The sequence below is a fragment of the Solanum tuberosum genome, unplaced genomic scaffold, assembly GCF_000226075.1.
Source record: "Solanum tuberosum cultivar DM 1-3 516 R44 unplaced genomic scaffold, SolTub_3.0 scf00346, whole genome shotgun sequence".
In the NCBI taxonomy this organism is placed as follows: domain Eukaryota; kingdom Viridiplantae; phylum Streptophyta; class Magnoliopsida; order Solanales; family Solanaceae; genus Solanum; species Solanum tuberosum.
In genome coordinates, this window is record NW_006239265.1 from 170,464 (window position 1) to 177,644 (window position 7,181).

The window sequence follows — 7,181 nt, forward strand, 5'->3', positions numbered from 1 at the left end:
ATAATAATAATAATTATAATAATAATTATTATAATAATAATAATGTGGGGGTATTTTTGTAAACAAATATTTTTTAATAGTCTTTATACAAGGCTTGCTATTTCCAATACATCAAACCAAACAATGTATAAGAAATAATGCAAGCATAACTAATGCAAGCATTACTAATGCTTGCATTACTAATGCATGCATTACTAATGCATCATATTCAACATTATTCTTATACACTCTACCAAACGACCCCGTACTGTATTTCCTTTGGCATTTTACTTTATTAAAATATGAACCCTCGATTTATCAAAATATGAACTCATTTTATTGGTACTATTTGTTGCTATGAGGACTAGTCAACTTGAAGATGGATTCTGTGATATGGTTTTGCAAGTTTTTAAAATTAATTTATTTTTAAAGTATTTTGATAAAAATTAATTTTTATTTGATCAATAAATTTTTTAAACAATAACTAATGTTTGATTAAATCTTTTAAAAATATGGTTAAGTGTATTTTTTCAAAATTATTTTTTTAACGAAAACAACTTCTGCCTCTCTCCAGAAGATCTTATTTTCTCTCAAAATTTTGGTTATAATAGATTTTTTAAAACAATTATTTTTTACCTTCAAAATATTTGGTTGAACATGCTACTAATCCAAGGCTCTTTTTTTCTTTTGATTTTTTTTTTTTATATAGCAAACATAATAGACATAATAAGACTCTATAGCTATAGTTTTGATAATTGCGCTCCGTAGCTATAGTTTCATTTTCTATGGAGGTTGTGGTTTGTATATTTCTGCCCGTTTGTATATTTCGCTTGCGAATATACAAAAAGTGTAAGTATATACAAATTCTGTATTTATACATTTAGGAATTTTTTAGAACTCGGTTTGTATATTTCGCTTGCCAATATATGAACAAATTAATTTATTATGAATTTTTCATAAATCGTATACAAATAGCTAGGTAAGCATATCCAAAATTCTGGATTTATACAATAAGGAACCAAATTATACAAATTCTGAATTTATACAAATCAGATGAGTTATACAAAGCAGATGAATAGCGAAAATTGGAAAAACTGTAGCCGCGAATTACAATTTTCTTAAACTGTAACATAGTACCTAATATAGGCTAAATGTTTGCTATTCTGTAATTTTTCCCTTTTTTTTTAGTTTTGCACTCGGTGTTCGCATTAAAGCTCTAACTAAATCTGACTCGCACACGGCATGATCTATTTGGAGTGACACTTCAAACATGATTTTCTATATATCCATGCTTCTACTTGAGACCTCTAATTAAGAGTGGAGCAGTCAGTCTCACCATTGCATCACAATCCATGTTGGTATCCTTAGCTCCTTTTATGATTTTTTTGACATTTTCTTTTAGTACTTCTATATATTTTTGAAGGCTGATTTACGAATATCATTTTTAAAATATCATTATTTAAAGGGCAAACTACATATATCCCACTAGTTAAGATCCTAATTACTAGGAATCTCAATAGTTTTTTATATTACTTTCTATACCATTTTCGGCTATGAGATATATGTATTACAACTCGTCAAATTCAAGTATTCATCACATTTAAAAAGACGAGATACATGATTTAATATTTTTTGAATAAATGTTGTAACTTAAATTCTTAATTAAAGGAGTTGCTTATGGGAAATTAACAAACAAAATGGATTTGAATGATCCTTCCATATTAACTATTACCAGTTTTCCTAGAAAATCTAAATCATAATTTCTTTTGAGTAAAATTACTCTAACAACTTTTGAGTATTTTTTTTTATTTGAGTTTAATTATCCGTCAGATGCGTGTATCTCATAACTTTTGATTATAATTACTTTAACAATTTCTAAAAAAAGTAATTAATAATCTAATTTCTTCCATATATTTTCCAGGAACAACAAAGTGAACAACTTTTATCAGAAATTCAAATTTCTTTTTTTGAATTTTGTGATTTTTTCAATTTTTCATGTTTAGAGAACAATATCTGATTCATGCATCTAATTTCATTAAATGTATTTCATTAGGTATCTTCTATATACGCATATTAATTTCTTCCATTTATTTTCCAGCAACAACAAAGTGAACAACTTTTTTCAGAAATTTGATTATTTCTTTTTGAAATTATTTATGATTTTTTTTCTTCAATTTTTCATGTTTAGAGAACAATGTGTATCTCACACTATGTATCTAATTTATGCACCTAATTTCATTAAATATATTTCATTAGGTGTATATGCTATATACGTATATCTGATACATAACATGTATTTGAAACTTGTTATGTATCTGAAGCATGTATCTAATTATTTGATGTTAATCTTTTAAATATATAGAATAAGGATATATACATAGAAGAAAGGGAGATACGTAGATGAAGGGTAAACACATAAAATATTTTTATACGTCTAGCAAATATTGAATCTCTACAAATCAGATACATGCTAGATACATATGTATATTTTTTTTTAAATACATGTACAACTAATACTCTTCGTATCTCTCTTTTTCACTAGAGACCAACGCCACTCCCGTTGCTCATTTCCTTGTCGTCATGAAATATCGTCTCCGACGCAAACTCCACTAAACTAGCAGGAAACCTTCCGTTCTTCGTTGCGCTCCTCTTCTCACCATATCAAATAATGAAACAAGACAAGTAATAAAACAAATAGTAACAAATCTCTACTTATAATGCTAGGAAGAATTCACTTTACTTGGCGACTAGGTAAAAATAATCTAACTATGATGATTGATGAATAAATTGAATATGAATTAGTACAAAGAATAATAAGGATTTACATAATGTATCCTAACTAATAGCTTTTGTCAACTGGGAAACCATTGGCAAACACTAGCAATATCTAGTTTTTGGGCGTTACTAGTAGAATTTCAATTACCTTTCGTCGCAGATATAGGCTAAACTAGTAAATTTGATGGATTTTTCGACGATGAAACATCGTTGTTGAGATGCAATACAATGTAATTGGCTAATCCCACGTGAACTACGTGAATCAGTTAATTAGTACACGTAGGACAGTTAGTTACACAATTCTGTTAAGTAGTTAGAGTGTGTAGAAGATTCCATGTGCCTCTATATATAGAGGTGATTATGTACAATTTTAGTTCTCTTCTTCTCCAATGAATAATCAATTCAGTTTTATGATTTATTCTCAGTCAATGGAAGCTCCATTAATGGAGTCTAGAATTCATTAGATCACAATTTCATATGGTATCAGAACCAGCGACGTAAGTTGTGCTAGAGTTTCTTTTTTCTCTTTATTTGTTGAGATTTCGTTGCTTGCCATGGCAACTACAAAGATCGATTACAATCATCCTTTATTCATAGGTCCTTCTGATACATCGGGTTCAGTGATTATTCCTATTAAACTCACTCGATCTGATAATTACGGTATATGGAGTAGGTCAATGCGGATTGCTTTTCTAGGAAAGAGGAAATTTGGATTTGTAACAGGTGCTTGTTCGAAGGAATCATGCAAGGATAAATAGCAGGAGCAGTGGGAGACTTGTAATGCCATTGTTCTTTCATGGCTGATGAATACAGTGGCTGGAGAGCTCCTTGGAGGGACCGTGTATGCTACAAGTGCTCACAAGGTCTGGGAAGATTTGAAGGAACGTTTTTGATAAGGTCAATCGAGTTAGAATCTATCAATTACATCGAGAAATCACTACTCTTGCCCAATGTACTAATTCTGTTTCTACTTACTTTAGCAAGTTGAAAAATCTCTGGAGTGAATATGATGCTGTAGTGCCTTTACCAAGCTGTGAGTGTGTTAGATCCAAGGATTACATAGATCACCTATATCAGTTGAGGTTGATACAATTTTTGATTGGCTTAAATGACTCATACGATCAGGCTTGTAGATAAATTTTATTGAAAAATATTACTCCATCTATCAATTAAGCCTATGCTATGGTGATTGAGGATGAAATTCAACACTCTGCTTGTCTAATAACTGCAACTGAGAACTCTGCTCCTGTGGCTATGCAATCCAGTCGAAATCAAACCTATAATCAGGGTAATCAATCATTTAGAGGAAGGAAATTACAGTGTGATTATTGTCACTTCACTGGTCATACAAGAGACAGTTGCTACAAGTTAAATGGTTATCCTAGTGACTGGAAACACAAGAAGAGGAATGAGTTTAGAAATAATGGTGCTAGAGGAGGCAGGACACAAAACTATGGAAACAATGGAGGTCACACTGCTCATAATGAACCTCAGTATGACAACAATGGAGGTCACACTGCTTACAATGGTGCTCATTTTCTTCTGCGAACAATATTTTTATGGAAAGCTTGATGATCCAGGTCAAGTTGCATCATCCAGCTATGCTGTGAATAATGCCTTTGTGGCAAAAAATCATGTGTTTACTGATAATGAATACCACCAAATTATGGGATTACTCAATAAAGACACACATGAAACTCCTAGTAGCAATGCATGCAATGCTAATGCTACATGTTTAATATCTGGTGTATTCTCAAATGACTGGATAGTAGATTCAGGTGCCTCTCACCATGTAGCAGCTAATAGCCATTTGATGACACATAGCCATATTAATAGGACAAAGGGTGATAAAGTGAACTTGCTTACAGGAACTTCAGTTGCCATTTCTCACATTGGCAATGCTCCCGTGTTTGAAAATGAATTAGTACAGAATGTTTTATTTGTACCAGATTTCAGATTTAACTTGTTATCAGTGTCCAAGCTCACCAAGGAACTGTCATGTTTTGTCTTCTTTTACCCTAATTTCTGTGTATTTCAGGACCTTCACAGTGGCAGGGTGAAGGGGATTGGTAAGAAAGATGGTGGTTTCTACATTTACTGAAGGGACAAAAGGTTTCATATGAAGAATAACTCACAAAGATTAGCAGTTGCATTACCTGTTCAGTATTGCAGTTTATGACACAAACGACTTGGACATCCATCTGCTCAGGTCATGAAGTGTTTGAATCTCCTAAAGAATGATAGAGATAATGAGATATTACATAATTGTTCAGTATGTCCCCTAGCTAAACGGTCCAGATTGCCTTTTCCTACTAGTTCTTCTAGAGCTAGTATACCATTTGATATGGTGCATGTGGATTTATGGGGTCCTTATAAGGTTTCCACTTTTGATAAGAAACAATATTTTCTTACTGTCGTAGATGATTGTAGTAAATTTACATGGGTTCATTTGCTGCAACTCAAATCTGAAACTGTGGTGGCAATAACTTTTTTTTTGGCAATTATCAAGGCTTAGTTTAATGCTCATGTCAAATTTTTTAGATTAGATAATGGCTCAGAATTCTTTAATTCACAATGCTCAGATTTGTTCAAAAATTTAGGCATTATACATCAAAGTAGTTGTGTGCACACTCCACAACAAAATGGAATAGTAGAAAGGAAACATAGGCATATCCTTAATGTTGCTAAATCAATCAGGTTTGAGTCCAACATGCCAATTCAGTATTGGGGCAAATATGTGGTAGCATCTATATATTTGTTAAATAGATTACCCTCTTCAACCATCAATGGAAAAACTCTTTATGAAATGCTGAATTCCAAGCCTCCATCACTTTCTCATTTGAGAATAATTGGTTGTCTATGTTATGCCTCCTCTGTTCCAAAGGGTGACAAGTTTGCAGAAAGGGCAAAGCCATCTGTTTTGATAGGGTATTCTGAAACTTAGAAGGGTTATTTGTTAATGAATCTCAATACCAAGTCCTTTTTTGTCAGTAGAGATGTAGTCTTTAAAGAACATATTTTTTCCTTTTCTTCAGCCAAATGATGTATTACCACATTCAGTTCCTATGATGCTTGACTATGATCTATTTGAAGAAAGTGGTGTTGATAGTGATATTGAAGTTTTGCCAGTTGATGTTGTTGTTGATACTGCTAATACAACTTCTGATGCTTCTTTTGTCACTACACCTGTGAATTCTCCTTTCATTCCTCAACCTGCCAATGTTCCTACTGTTTCAACTCCTATCACACATACTAATAGAACCACTAAGCAACCTGTTTGGATGAAAGATTACATAGCCCCAACCAGGAAACGTGGTAGCAGGTATCCTATTGCCAATACTCTTTCTTATGATAATACATCATTTACTTATCAGACTTACTTGGCCAAGTTTTCCACCTTAGTGGAACCCAAGAATTTTAAGGAGGCATCTACAGATGTGGCATGGGTTCAGGCTATGCAACTCGAGATTCAGGATCTTGAGAATAATCATACTTGGGAGGTTGTTGATCTTCCCCCGGTAAGAATGTGGTTGGCTCAAAGTGGGTGTATAAGATCAAGTATCAAGCAAATGGTGATGTCGAAAGGTTCAAGGCCAGGTTAGTGGCCAAAGGTTATAGCCAGCAAGAAGGCCTTGACTATCATGAGACTTTCTCTCCAGTTGCAAAGATGGTTACTGTATGTGTTATTGCTTTAGCAGTCTCTAAAGGATGGTTTATGTACCAAATGGATGTCTACAATGCTTTTTTACAAGATGATTTATGTGAAGAAGTCTACATGAAAATGCCTGAAGGCTATGAGCAGAAGGGACATCACAAAGTGTGTAGATTACTTAAGTCTTTATATGACCCTAAGCAGGCCTCAAGGCAGTGGAACATTAACCTTTCCACTGCCCTATTGGATGCTGGTTTCTCTCAAAGTATACATGATTACTCTATGTACACTTTAAAGAGAAAAGAGGGGATAGTTATCATTCTAGTCTATGTAGATGATTTACTCATCACAGGAGATAATGCAGCCATGATTGTGGAAACAAAACAGGCACTTCACAGTCAATTCAAACTAAAGGACTTAAGGGAACTCAAGTTTTTCTGGCTATTGAAGTTCTGAGATCCAAGTCTGGGGTTATTCTGAATCAAAGAAAATACCTCCTGGAACTAATATTTGATATGGGACTCAGTGGTTCCAAACCAGTAGTTACTCCTTTGGAGTCTAATTTGAGACTAACTACCTTGGAATATGATCAAGCCATTGGTCTTAGTAAAGATGAACCAGTTAGTGATGTAAGCTCTTATCAAAGGCTGGTGAAACGACCCCAAAAAAATGCCCGAAAATGTGCTTCGAAAACACCTATAATTCTAATTTCCATATATCTCAAAATCCGTGCATGATTTCGGAAATTCGACTTCATAGTCTTATTCAGGGGGTC